This window comes from Lissotriton vulgaris, unplaced genomic scaffold, assembly GCF_964263255.1.
Source record: "Lissotriton vulgaris unplaced genomic scaffold, aLisVul1.2 SCAFFOLD_1244, whole genome shotgun sequence".
NCBI classification, from domain to species: Eukaryota; Metazoa; Chordata; class Amphibia; order Caudata; family Salamandridae; genus Lissotriton; species Lissotriton vulgaris.
The window spans coordinates 171,838-184,299 of record NW_028251837.1 but is presented as its reverse complement, the minus strand read 5'-3'; the positions used below and the strand labels follow the sequence as shown (position 1 = coordinate 184,299).

At 50.3% G+C, this 12,462-nt stretch overlaps 1 protein-coding gene across 1 annotated transcript in view; it reads right to left on the bottom strand.

Annotated features, from left to right (window-relative positions):
- Positions 1-12,462, bottom strand: part of CFAP100 (cilia and flagella associated protein 100) — a 169,352-nt gene that overhangs the window by 73,254 nt on the left and 83,636 nt on the right. The gene's annotated exons all lie outside the window — the stretch shown is intronic.

Here is a 12,462-nt window from a genome sequence, read left to right as displayed (position 1 = left end):
CAGGATTCAAGCAAGCCGGGCCGAAGACGGCTGTAATGCCAGAAACTGGTCCCTGGAAGCTTGTTTCCTTTCCAGTATAAGAATTGGCTTGGTAGTTTGGTCTGCCCTGTTCCCATGATGCACTGGGCCAGGGACAGACTAATTTGCATGTAGCCAGGTTCTGAGCTGGGATGGTGCAGTGAGCTAAAAAACGGTGATGGATCAAGCCCTGATCTGTTGACTGGGTAAGAGTGTACTGTTTAATTCAGATACTCTGTCCATCACCACCCCCTTTTCTGAATCGTTTTGTCCACCATAAGCGTGGAAGGGTATACTCAGATGTGAGTCCCTTGCTCACTGCACCATCAGGATTCAAGCAAGCCGGGCCGAAGACGGCTGTAATGCCAGAAACCGGTCCCTGGAAGCTTGTTTCCTTTCCAGTATAAGAATTGGCTTGGTAGTTTGGTCTGCCCTGTTCCCATGATGCACTGGGCCAGGGACAGACTAATTTGCATGTAGCCAGGTTCTGAGCTGGGATGGTGCAGTGAGCTAAAAAACGGTGATGGATCAAGCCCTGATCTGTTGACTGGGTATGAGTGTTCTGTTTAATTCAGATACTCTGTCCATCACCACCCCCTTTTCTGAATCAAATGCGACACAACTCCAGCACTGTGTCACCTTTAGGGCTTCAGATGCGTCACATATCTGTCTAGTCTTGCGCCGTGGTGCGCCGCATTGTAAATGCGACGCATCCATGATGGGGCAAGAGGTTTCTGCGGTGACGCAAAATAACTGGTGCATCCCTGCTGATATGCATGAATGCGCCAGTTATTGTAAATCTGCTCCACAGTGCACTGTCCCCACCCGCGCCTTATGCACCTAGTTAACGGTGTGATGAGGTGCAGACCATGGCAGAGCGCCCTATCTGGAATATTGGCCCTGGTATCTTCAGGTGTGCTTCAGTGCAAAACTCAGTGAGTGTAGTAAAGAACAGCCTGTCTAAATGTGTGACATTCTAAGCATCTCCTAATTTGCTTCTAATTTGAATGATTGTGATCAGGGGCCTTAATAATGAGAAACAAATTTGAATTTTTGAAGATAGAAATCCTGCTTTTAAGATGATAGCTGTTAGACCTGTCTGGCCTTTTGCGTAGCCCCTCCTTTTAGTTATTTATTTTGCCCCCTTTTTGCCCCTCATACCTTTTTTTATCTTTTCGTGTCCACTAGATTTTTAAGGTGTTGTCATGGGGGATAGATGCTCTTTTGCCCTCATAGTTTTTCATCTCAGGCCTAGGTGCCTTTTCTGACTGGAATTCACCTAAATCTACAAAATGGTGGTTTTCAACTGCCACAACTGCCATCCCCTGAGGGAAATCCCATAGGATAGCATTGAGGCCTTCCAGAATCTTCTGGACCCTACTGGAACCTTGGTGGTCAGACTATAAAAGGCTAGGGGCAGGGTAGCCATTTTGTGTAGCCACTGAACCAGTCGGAGTGCAGGCTGTGGGTTAAGAGGGTTAGGAAGCTTAGAGGGTTGACTTCCTGTGTGAGGGTTGCTACTCTTCTGCTGTCGCTGCCCCTTTCCTATAGACCTGGCCCTGCTGAGTGGGGACTTCCTGACCACTATATCTGGCGGGGGAGTAAACTACCGGGTTCCTGAGCTTTGTGAGAATCAAGGCCTGGATTGGAAGAAATACGCGATCCAGACTCTACCTGGGTCCATACTTGACATTGCCCGTAATTGGCCCTCACCGGTTAAATTCAGGTAGTAGTGGAAGTGGACCTTATCCTCTCCTTGACCCGCTTCTGAGTGGGAGGGCACCGCTGCTGAGCGAAGTGGAGGAGTCCTGATCGTGACCCTGGTAGTGTCAGAGTAACCGTTCCTTGGTTGCACTGCGGGGTGATCGTGAGGTCAAAGAGCCGAATCTTGTTAGACGCTGCTCCCTTACGCAGACTCACTGTGTAGAGTCTGGAAGCGTCAGGGAGGGGGCGGAGTGACCGCGGAGCTTCGAGCGCTGGTGGGCGGAACCTGCCAAGAACATCACCGCCAGCGAGAGGAGGAGGCCAGCCCTGCGTCTTAGACGCTGCACCCCTGCGCAGGCCCGGCGTGCGCCTGGTGACGGAGGTCTCTTCAGTGAGGAGACGGCGTGACGCGGACCCAGCAGTCCCACCCAGACCTCCCAAAGTTGCCGAAGAGGCTTGCTCACCGAGTCCTGGTGAGATTCTGAGGAGAGGCGGGAAGTCGAGCGCTGCTGTCCGCAAGTAAGGAGATTCTAAGGGAAGGCGGGGAAGTTGGAAATTAGATGCTGGCCTTCCCTCGCTAAACAGGCTGGATGAGGCAGAGGCAGAGCCCGAGTGAACTGAGCTAGAGCTGCGGGGCTGACTTGGAGAGACAAACATTGATGGGCATTTATGATGCGAGCAGTGTATTGATAACTTGAACACCTTGGCGGTCCACTGTGGAAAGCCCTTGTGAAAGGCTCTTGCTCTTCATTGCCAGGGATAAGGCAGTTATCAAGCGCTTCAGTAACTGAGGCAAGGGGAGGGGAGTTCCTCAATCCCATTGATGTTTCGTAACTCTAGTTCAAGTTGCCAAATGGAATGCCAATTTACCTGTATCTCATTTAATGCCTAGGATTCGCTTATTGGGGGAATTCAGAAATAGATGCTAAATCGTTGGTGCTTGGAAACCGGGTACAAGCAGGCCATCACTTGTAAGTGCCGATCTTGGAGCGGGGAGGTATTAATCTAAAGTATCAAGACAGTGCCTCCTAATGTAATCATTGTGGGAAGTTCATAGTATTACAGGTGATGCTGTGGAAAATGTGAAGATGTACAGTGTAATTAATTGCTAAAATACAAATAACAGAGAAAGATCTATATAAGAATTTCATAAAACAGCTCGTTTTTTTCCACAAAGATTGGTGAAGTGTAATTTTTGTGTGGAATTGCATTGAGTTACTGCTGGGAGGTGTGCAACCTTTACACGTGTGCCTCTATTTAGTGACTGTCTTACCCTAGGCCAGGCTACAATGGTGGCTTAGCAATTCTAGGTCCAACATATTGGTGTCTAGCGGTGGGATGAAAACTGTGGTTGCGACTACTCTGCAGTAACTAAGTGTAATCCACTAACCTACACCTGGAGTTTTCTCCTGGCGGACTTCCTAATTTTTACTTTTGCTTTTTCCAAATTTATTCCTGGTGGTGGGGTGGAGGTAGCTTCAGGTTGCCCTTGTAACTCTATTCTTTTTGTGTGCTTGACCTTGAATTGCCTTTAGCAAAATGGAATTTGCACTGGAAGAACTGGACACTTATTCTGTGGCCCAGCTAAAGGACTTCTGTCAACAAATGGGAGTGTTCTTTAAGCGTGGTGCCAAGAAGGGGGAACTCCAGACCAGTTTGAGGGCTTGGGTGGAAGCACATAGAGAAGGGAAGGAGGAGTATGAGGGGACAGACCGGGACACGGTCATAGAGGTAGAGGGATTATTCCACCCTGAGGTGGGAAACCTACTCCCAGGACCAATGACCTACTCTAGGAGGGGCAGTAGTGTCTCCGGAGGAAGCTTGACCGAAGCGGAACTCACAGACAGGAGGGAAAAGAGGCAACTAAAATGGGAGTTGGCCTGGCTAGAACAGGAGAGGGAGGAACGGAGGATGGCTCATGAATTCAAACTAAAAGAGTTAGAACTCCAGGCCCTGCAATTAGGACCCTCTTCTACTCCAAATGGTGGCAGCGAAACCAGAGAATTAACCAGGGAGTCCAGACCCTACTTGCTAAAGGACATAGTTGCCAGCTATAGTCAGGGGGATGATATAGCCAAATGGCTGGCTGCCTATGAGGTCTCCTTAAGAGCCCATGGGATCCAGGAAAAGCACTGGGGGGGCGGGTTGTATAAGTATATGCCTCCTACTGGTCGAGACACCTTGTTAGCCCTTAGAACCGGAGGAGCAGACCAACTACCCCACCATGAAGTTAGCATTGATCAGAAAGTTTGGGCTAACCCCAGAGAAGTATCGTCAAAAGTTCAGGGGGAGCCACAAGTTAAGCACCCAGAACTGTGTGGATTTCCTGGATTATGCAAGGAAGGCATTGGAGGGCTGGGTACAGGGCAGTGAGGTGAAGGATTATGAGGGGTTGTATGATCTTTTTCTTAAAGAGCATCTACTCGAGAAATGTTTTCCCGAGCTGTGCCAACACCTGGTGGACAGCAAGCTGACCAACCCCCGGAAGCTTGCAGAGGAGGCAGACATCTGGGCAAGTACACGGGTGTCCTCAAAGGGGACTGGAGGGGATTCCCTAATGGCCGGACAGGGCGCCCCCCAGAAGAAGGGGGGGGTAGATAAAAAGCGGGAGTTCTCTAAAGGTCCCCAAAACAGTTTCCAGGGAAAGGGAACAGGTTTCACCCCTAAGGCTAACCCGCCCAGAAACCCTCATCCTGGCCAAAGCCAGCAGCCAAGGGTTGTCCATTGCTTCAAGTGTGGTGGTTTTGGACATTATAAGGGAGATGTCAGATGCCCAAAGAGACCACCCCCTCCCACCGGAGGAAAACCCCGGGAGTAGCTAGTGTAGCGCTCGGGGAGGAGTTGCCCTTAGATAAGGGGGGTGAGTGGGCGGGTGTCACCTTAGTGTCCCTGGGAGAACGGGAGATGGTTCCTAAGATCCAGGTGCCCCCAAATACTACCAAGTATGGGCAGTGGATCACCATCAATGGCCAGAGAGGGGAGGCTCTGAGAGATACAGGAGCCAGTAGGACTATGGTAAGGAGTCAACTGGTGTCTCCAGAGCAGGTGATTCCCAATGTACTCCACCCCGCCGCTATGGCTGACGGCAGAATGGGCCACTACCCCGTGGCCGAGGTTCCCTTTGAGTGGGAAGGGGTTGCAGGTTCACTTCGAGTTGCCGTAAGCCCTGCCGTGCCAGTTGATTGTCTGCTGGGGAATGACATGGAGCACAATGCTTGGAGAGAGGTGGAATACCGGACGCATTCAGAGATGCTGGGTACACCTGACTGGGCCTGTGTAAGCACAAGGTCTGCGACTGCCCAGAGAGGGAGTTCGCCTGGGTTGGAGCATGGAACAATGGCCCAACCCGCTGCCAAAAAGGGACAGACCCGCAGACAGGAGAAGCCTGCTTCGGCTTCCACACCCCATGTGACAGATCGGCCACCTGCGGTGGTGGACCAGGAGTCCGTGGAGGGGGAAGTAGTTTCTCTGGAGGACCTGCCCATCCCTGCTGAGTGGCATGTGGAGAGAGGGCCTACCAGAGAAGAATTCTGTTAGGGCCAGAAGGAGTGCCCTACCCTTGAAGGACTGAGGCGACAGGCCGAAGCCCAGGCAGCAGGGAACGTTGCGGGACACTACCACATTTACTGGGAGGATGGACTTCTCTACAGTGAACCCAAGGTACCCTTACCTGGTTTATCAAGGGCCTTGGTAGTCCCACAACGGTACCGAGCCTTTCTGCTGGAATTGGCTCACGAAATACCCTTGGCAGGACACTTAGGTCAGGACAAGACCTTTGCTCGGCTTGTCCCCCACTTTTACTGGCCTCAGATGAAAGTGGCGTCTGACACCTACTGTCGGACATGTATATCCTGCCAAGCCAGTGGGAAAACAGGGGTGAAGCTGAAAGTTCCCCTGGAACCACTTCCTGTCGTTAACACCCTCTTTGAAAGGGTGGGCATCGACATTGTGGGGCCATTGGATCCACCAACAACGGCTGGTCACAGGTTTATCCTGGTTCTGGTGGATCATGCCACACGGTACCCAGAGGCAATTCCTCTGAGGACTGTCACTGCACCTGTGGTGGCTAGGGCCCTAATGGGGATCTTTACCCGAGTGGGTTTCCCCAAAGAAGTTGTGTCCGACAGGGGGACCAACTTTATGTCAGCGTACATACGGGCAATGTGGAAGGAGTGTGGAGTGACCTACCGGTTCACCACTCCCTATCACCCCCAGTCCAATGGACTGGTAGAAAGGTTCAACAAGACCATGAAGGGCATGATCAGAAGTCTGCCTGAAAGCCTGCGGAGGAAGTGGGGCGTCCCCCTACCCTGTTTGCTATTTTCCTACAGGGAAGTGCCACAGAAGGGAGTGGGCTTCAGCCCCTTTGAACTTCTGTATGGGCACCCTGTACGCGGTCCTCTCAGCCTGGTGAAGGATGGATGGGAAAAGTCTCCCAGGAACCCCCCCCAGGATGTGGTGAGCTACATGCTGGCCTTCAGGAGCCAAATGGCGAAGTTGTAGAAGCAAGCTTCTGACAACTTGGAGGCCAGCCAGGCAGTAATGTAGGAGTGGTATGACCACAACGCTCACCCGGTGGAGTTGGAGCCTGGCCAGAAAGTGTGGGTGATGGAGCCTGGAGAGCTAAGTGCCCTCCAGGATCGCTAGACAGACCTTTGAGGTGTTAGAAAAGAAGGGTAAGGCCACATACCTGGTGGACCTTAAGACCCCTGGACAGCCCCTACGGGTGCTACATGCTAACCGACTCAAACCCCACCATGAGAGGCCCGAGGTCATCTTAATGATGGTGACTGATGGGGGAGAGGAAGCGGAAAGCGAACCTCTCCCAGACTTGTTCTTGTCTCAAGAAAAGGATGGGTCGGTGGAGGGAGTGATTCTCTCCCCATCCCTAACTCCTGAACAGCGGGAGGACTGCCGCCAGATTCTGGAGCAGTACTCTACGTTGTTCTCCCTTGTCCCGGGAAGGACTCACCTGATGTGGACACAGGGGACAGCCCACCAGTGAAGTCAAAGACCTACCGGCTGTCCGACAAGGTGAAGGCTAGCATCCATGGTGAGGTTACCAAGATGCTGGAGCCAGGAGTTATAGAACCTTCCAGCAGCCCCTGGTCCAGTCCGGTGGTTCTAGTGCCAAAAGCCGCTCCACCAGGCACCACTCCAGAACTGAGGTTCTGTGTGGATTACCGGGGACTGAACTCAGTTACAAAAACTGATGCTCATCCGATCTCTAGGGCGGATGAATTAATTGACCGGCTGGGAGCTGCCCAATATCTAAGTACCTTTGACCTCACTTCGGGGTACTGGCAGATCTCCCTGACAGATGGAGCAAAGGAAAGGTCAGCCTTCTCCCCGCCTGAGGGACACTTCCAATTTTCTGTGATGCCCTTTGGGCTCAAGAATGCCCCTGCCACTTTTTAGCGGCTGGTGAATCAGGTCCTCTCCGGATTGGAGGGTTTCTCCGCTGCTTACCTGGATGACATTGCTGTCTTCAGCAGCAGTTGGGAGGACCATTTGCAACATTTGCAAGCAGTTCTCCAGGCCCTGAAACAAGCTGGATTGACAATCAAGGCCAGCAAATGTCAGATTGGGCAGGGGTCGGTTGTATACCTAGGCCACTTGGTGGGTAGGGGAACAGTGCGGCCCCTCCAGGCAAAGATTGAGGCAATCATGGCCTGGGATCCCCCCAAGACCCAGACTGAGGTCCGAGCTTTCCTGGGCCTCACAGGTTACTACCGTCTCTTTGTGAAGGGGTATGGCACTATTGTAGCGCCCCTCACAGAGCTTACCTCAAAGAAACAACCTCGACGGGTAGTTTGGACAGAGGCTTGTTAGCAAGCTTTTGAAAAACTGAAGCAGGCAATGTGTGCAGCACCGGTCCTGAGGGCCCCAGACTTCTCGAAGGAGTTCATTGTCCAGACAGATGCATCAGAACATGGCATTGGGGCAGTGTTATCGCAACTTAATGAAGAGGGCCTGGATCAGCCTGTAGTTTTCCTATCTAGGAGACTGCTTCCCCGGGAACAGAAGTGGAGTGCAATTGAGAGGGAGGCTTTTGCGGTGGTGTGGGCTCTGAAGAAGTTGCGGCCATACCTGTTGGGCTCGCACTTCCTGGTTCAGACTGACCACCGACCCCTTCATTGGCTGATGCAGATGAAGGGGGAAAATCCCAAGTTGTTGAGATGGTCCATCTCCCTACAGGGAATGGACTTCCGGGTGGAACATCGGCCTGGAGTGGACCACGCCAATGCCGACGGTCTCTCTAGGTATTTCCGCCTTAGTGATGAGGACTCCCAAGGGGTTGGGTAGCTCTCCCCACGTTCAGCTGGGGGGGACGCGTGTTAGACCTGTCTGGCCTTTTGCGCAGCCCCTCCTATTAATTATTTATTTTGTCCCCTTTTTGCCCCTCATACCTTTTTTTAATCTTTTCGTGTCCACTAGATTTTTAAGGTATTGTCCTGGGGGACAGATGCTCTTTTGCCCTCATAGTTTTTCACCTCAGGCCTAGGTGCCTTTTCTGACTGGAATTCACCTAAATCTACAAAATGGTGGTTTTCAACTGCCATTCCCTGAGGGAAATCCCATAGGATAGCATTGAGGCCTTCCAGAATCTTCTGGACCCTACTGGAACCTTGGTGGTCAGACTATAAAAGGCTAGGGGCAGGGTAGCCATTTTGTGTAGCCACTGAACCAGTCGGAGTGCAGGCTGTGGGTTAAGAGGGTTAGGAAGCTTAGAGGGTTGACTTCCTGTGTGAGGGTTGCTACTCTTCTGCTGTCGCTGCACCTTTCCTATAGACCTGGCCCTGCTGAGTGGGGACTTCCTGACCACTATATCTGGCGGGGGAGTAAACTACCGGATTCCTGAGCTTTGTGAGAATCAAGGCCTGGATTGGAAGAAATACGCGATCCAGACTCTACCTGGGTCCATACTTGACAATGCCCGTAATTGGCCCTCACCGGTTAAATTCAGGTGGTAGTGGAAGTGGACCTTATCCTCTCCTTGACCCGCTTCTGAGTGGGAGGGCACCGCTGCTGAGCGAAGTGGAGGAGTCCTGATCGTGACCCTGGTAGTGTCAGAGTAACCGCTCCTTGGTTGTACTACGGGGCGATCGTGAGGCCAAAGAGCCGAATCTTGTCAGACGCTGCTCCCTTACGCAGACTCACTGTGTAGAGTCTGGAAGCGTCAGGGAGGGGGCGGAGTGACCGCGGAGCTTCGAGCGCTGGTGGGCGGAACCTGCCAAGAACATCACTGCCAGCGAGAGGAGGAGGCCGGCCCTGCGCCTCAGACGCTGCACCCCTGCGCAGGCCCGGCGTGCGCCTGGTGACGGAGGTCTCTTCAGTGAGGAGACGGCGTGACGCGGACCCAGCAGTCCCACCCAGACCTCCCAAAGTTGGCGAAGAGGCTCGCTCGCCGAGTCCTGGTGAGATTCTGAGGAGAGGCGGGAAGTCGAGCGCTGCTGTCCGCAAGTAAGGAGATTCTAAGGGAAGGCGGAGAAGTTGGAAATTAGATGCCGGCCTTCCCTCGCTAAACAGGCTGGATGAGGCAGAGGCAGAGCCCGAGTGAACTGAGCTAGAGCTGCGGGGCTGACTTGGAGAGACAAACATTGATGGGCATTTATGATGCGAGCAGTGTATTGATAACTTGAACACCTTGGCGGTCCACTGTGGAAAGCCCTTGTGAAAGGCTCTTGTTCTTCATTGCCAGGGATAAGACAGTTATCAAGCACTTCAGTAACTGAGGCAAGGGGAGGGGAGTTCCTCAATCCCATTGATGTTTCGTAACTCTAGTTCAAGTTGCCAAATGGAATGCCAATTTACCTGTATCTCATTTAATGCCTAGGATTCGCTTATTGGGGGAATTCAGAAATAGATGCTAAATCTTTGGTGCTTGGAAACCGGGTACAAGCAGGCCATCACTTGTAAGTGCCGATCTTGGAGCGGGGAGGTATTAATCTAAAGTATCAAGACAGTGCCTCCTAATGTAATCATTGTGGGAAGTTAAAATGTTAAGAGGTGGTTGAGCTGAGGTTTCATAGTATTACAGGTGATGCTGTGGAAAATGTGAAGATGTACAGTGTAATTAATTGCTAAAATACAAATAACAGAGAAAGATCTATATAAGAATTTTATAAAACAGCTCGCATTTTTCCACAAAGATTGGTGTAGTGTCATTTTTGTGTGGAATTGCATTGAGTTACTGCTGGGAGGTGTGCAACCTTTACACGTGTGCCTCAATTTAGTGACTGTCTTACCATAGGCCAGGCTACAATGGTGGCTTAGCAATTCTAGGTCCAACAATAGCTAATATGTGAAAGTAACTGTCTGAAAAAAAAACATTTAGAGGCAAAAAAAACTTTTTAAAAAACATTTAAATTTACATTTAATAGTGGTTGTGGGTTGGGATGCAAGGTCAAGGTTAATATTAGAAATAGGACACTGTTTGGTGGCAGAGAGCAGAGATGCTCCGAGTGTAGAGTTAGGTTTGGGTCAGGATCTGGCAAGGGTTTGGAAAGGGATGTCCTTTCAGGCTCAGTTATTGGGTGAGGGATAAAGGGTTGTGGCCAAAGTAACTTTAGGTTAGTCTCAAAGTCAGAAGTTAGAGTTACAGAAGCAATTACAATTGAAGGTGAATTTCTGGGTTTATTGTAAAGATTGTTTTTTACATTGTTCTTAATGTAATGCAAAGTATGTTTTGCTGCTGAATTCTAGATTTTATTTTTGAGTTTAGGTTTTGAAATAAATGTTTTCAAACTTTTGTTCTGAAGCCTTTGACCTACAATAATACCTGGATCTTCCTTCTCTCGGAATCAGCCATGTTTTGTCTATCTGGTTATTGCCTCTCCAAATCAATCACCGCACAGTTCACCTAAAGGATTCATTGAGATTAACACAGAATATTTTGTCATCACATTTTAGAATCGTTACTGAGAAGCTTTCTAAAAAGAGCCCAAGTCTCTAGGTTAGGAATGGGGTGTGAGCTATTGGATACTGTTGCAGAGAAATCTACAAATGTGCATGACGGGTCATGCCTTTGTGTGCAACCTCACAATCTAGAACATCCTGATTTGGTGGGAAGAGGTGTGGCACTGCTGCCAGGGCGACTGACACCGGACGCTGGGGCTCACGGTTCGATCCCCGGCACAGGCGGCAGGTCAGGCCAGCACCATGTGACTCTGAGCAATAGCTCGCTTAATCTTCCCGATGGGCCCCAGTGCCGGGCTGCCTCCGGGTAGCTGTGCACTTTACAAATACTGGATTTACATTTTTTTTTTTACTTCTTGGGGATGCATGCGTCCACATTGCCACTAATGCTCACCTTCGCGGAAGGTTAATAGTGAATGGAGGCTGTGCTTGTCAAAACATCCCTCCTGATATGCAGTATGGGGAGGCAGAGACTTTTTGGGCATAAGATCCTGCTATATGGAACATAATCTCACATTTGTAAAGCACAAACTTATCACCACTAAAGATATCCAGGAACTGGGGGGGCGTCGAGGAGATTAAGTGAGCTATTGCCCAGAGTCACATGATCGTGAGCTGCCACCGGGGATCGAACCGCGAGCCCCGTGCTCCGGAGTCAGCAGCTCTAGCAGCTTATCACCCCTAAGGGTATCCTAGCACTGGGGGCCATCTGGGAGATTAAGTGAGCTATTGCCCAGAATCACATGATGCTGAGCTGCTGCTGGTGATCGAACCGTGAGCCCCGTGCTCTGGATTCAGCCGCTCTGGCCGCTGAGCCACACCATATGATCAATTGCTGAGTTTAACCTTGTCCTTTGTTTTCAAAGAAAGATAAAAGATAGCTTTTTAGATAAACTTCAAAGCGACAGAACATAATGGTACTTCTCCTGTTTCATTCATCCTTCAGTCCTTCTTTTGAGAGCGTGCCATTGCAATTCATGCAACAAAAAATGAAACATTATGATGCAACATATGGTGCAGAATATAGTTTTACCTATGATATTCAAGTCCAATAATGCTGATGAGATTGTTTGAAACATTCCCTTGCCAGATGTTGGGGCTGTGTTCTTGCAGTTGCATTCCATTTCTTTATGCACTTCGCTGTGCTCATATCGGGATAGTATGCACTCCGACTAATATAAAAAACTTCCCCCACGCAGGGTAAGTGCACATTGGAAGGGAAGACAGTGAAGGAATGCGACACAGCCTCTTTATCCTCATCAGCTTACAAGGGAAAGTTTCAGCCACTCCCATTACAACCTCTGGATTTTCTTTACTTACGGCATTAACATAACGTATCACACCGTAAGAGAAACATTACAATATAAAACAACATAGAGAGAAAGCAAAATATACTGCTTTATGGAACTGGTGAATTAATTCTTCAAAGAGTTAAATATAATTCTGCAAAAATCTTAGACCCAATACGGTCAACTGGTTGTATGACGACTCGGTGAACCACGAATGCCTCAAAGCGTTCTTAACAACGACTGCGTCTTTACCATGAATGCCTTTACAAAGATTTTCATTGTAAAGGCAGGATTGGTAAAGGTATATACGTGGTAAAGATCACACCCCAGCCCCCCCTCGCCCTGAGCCCTAAAACCCTGTCCCCAGCCCTTCAGTCTATCCGTCCCAGCCCTAAAAGCTACCCTGACCCCCAACCCTGAGCCCTTAAAACCCAGTCCCAGCTCAAAAACGACCCTGACCCTAGCCCCTTTGCCCTGAGCCATTAAACCCCCCTCCAGCTCTGAAAACTACCCCTTCCCCACACACCCTGAG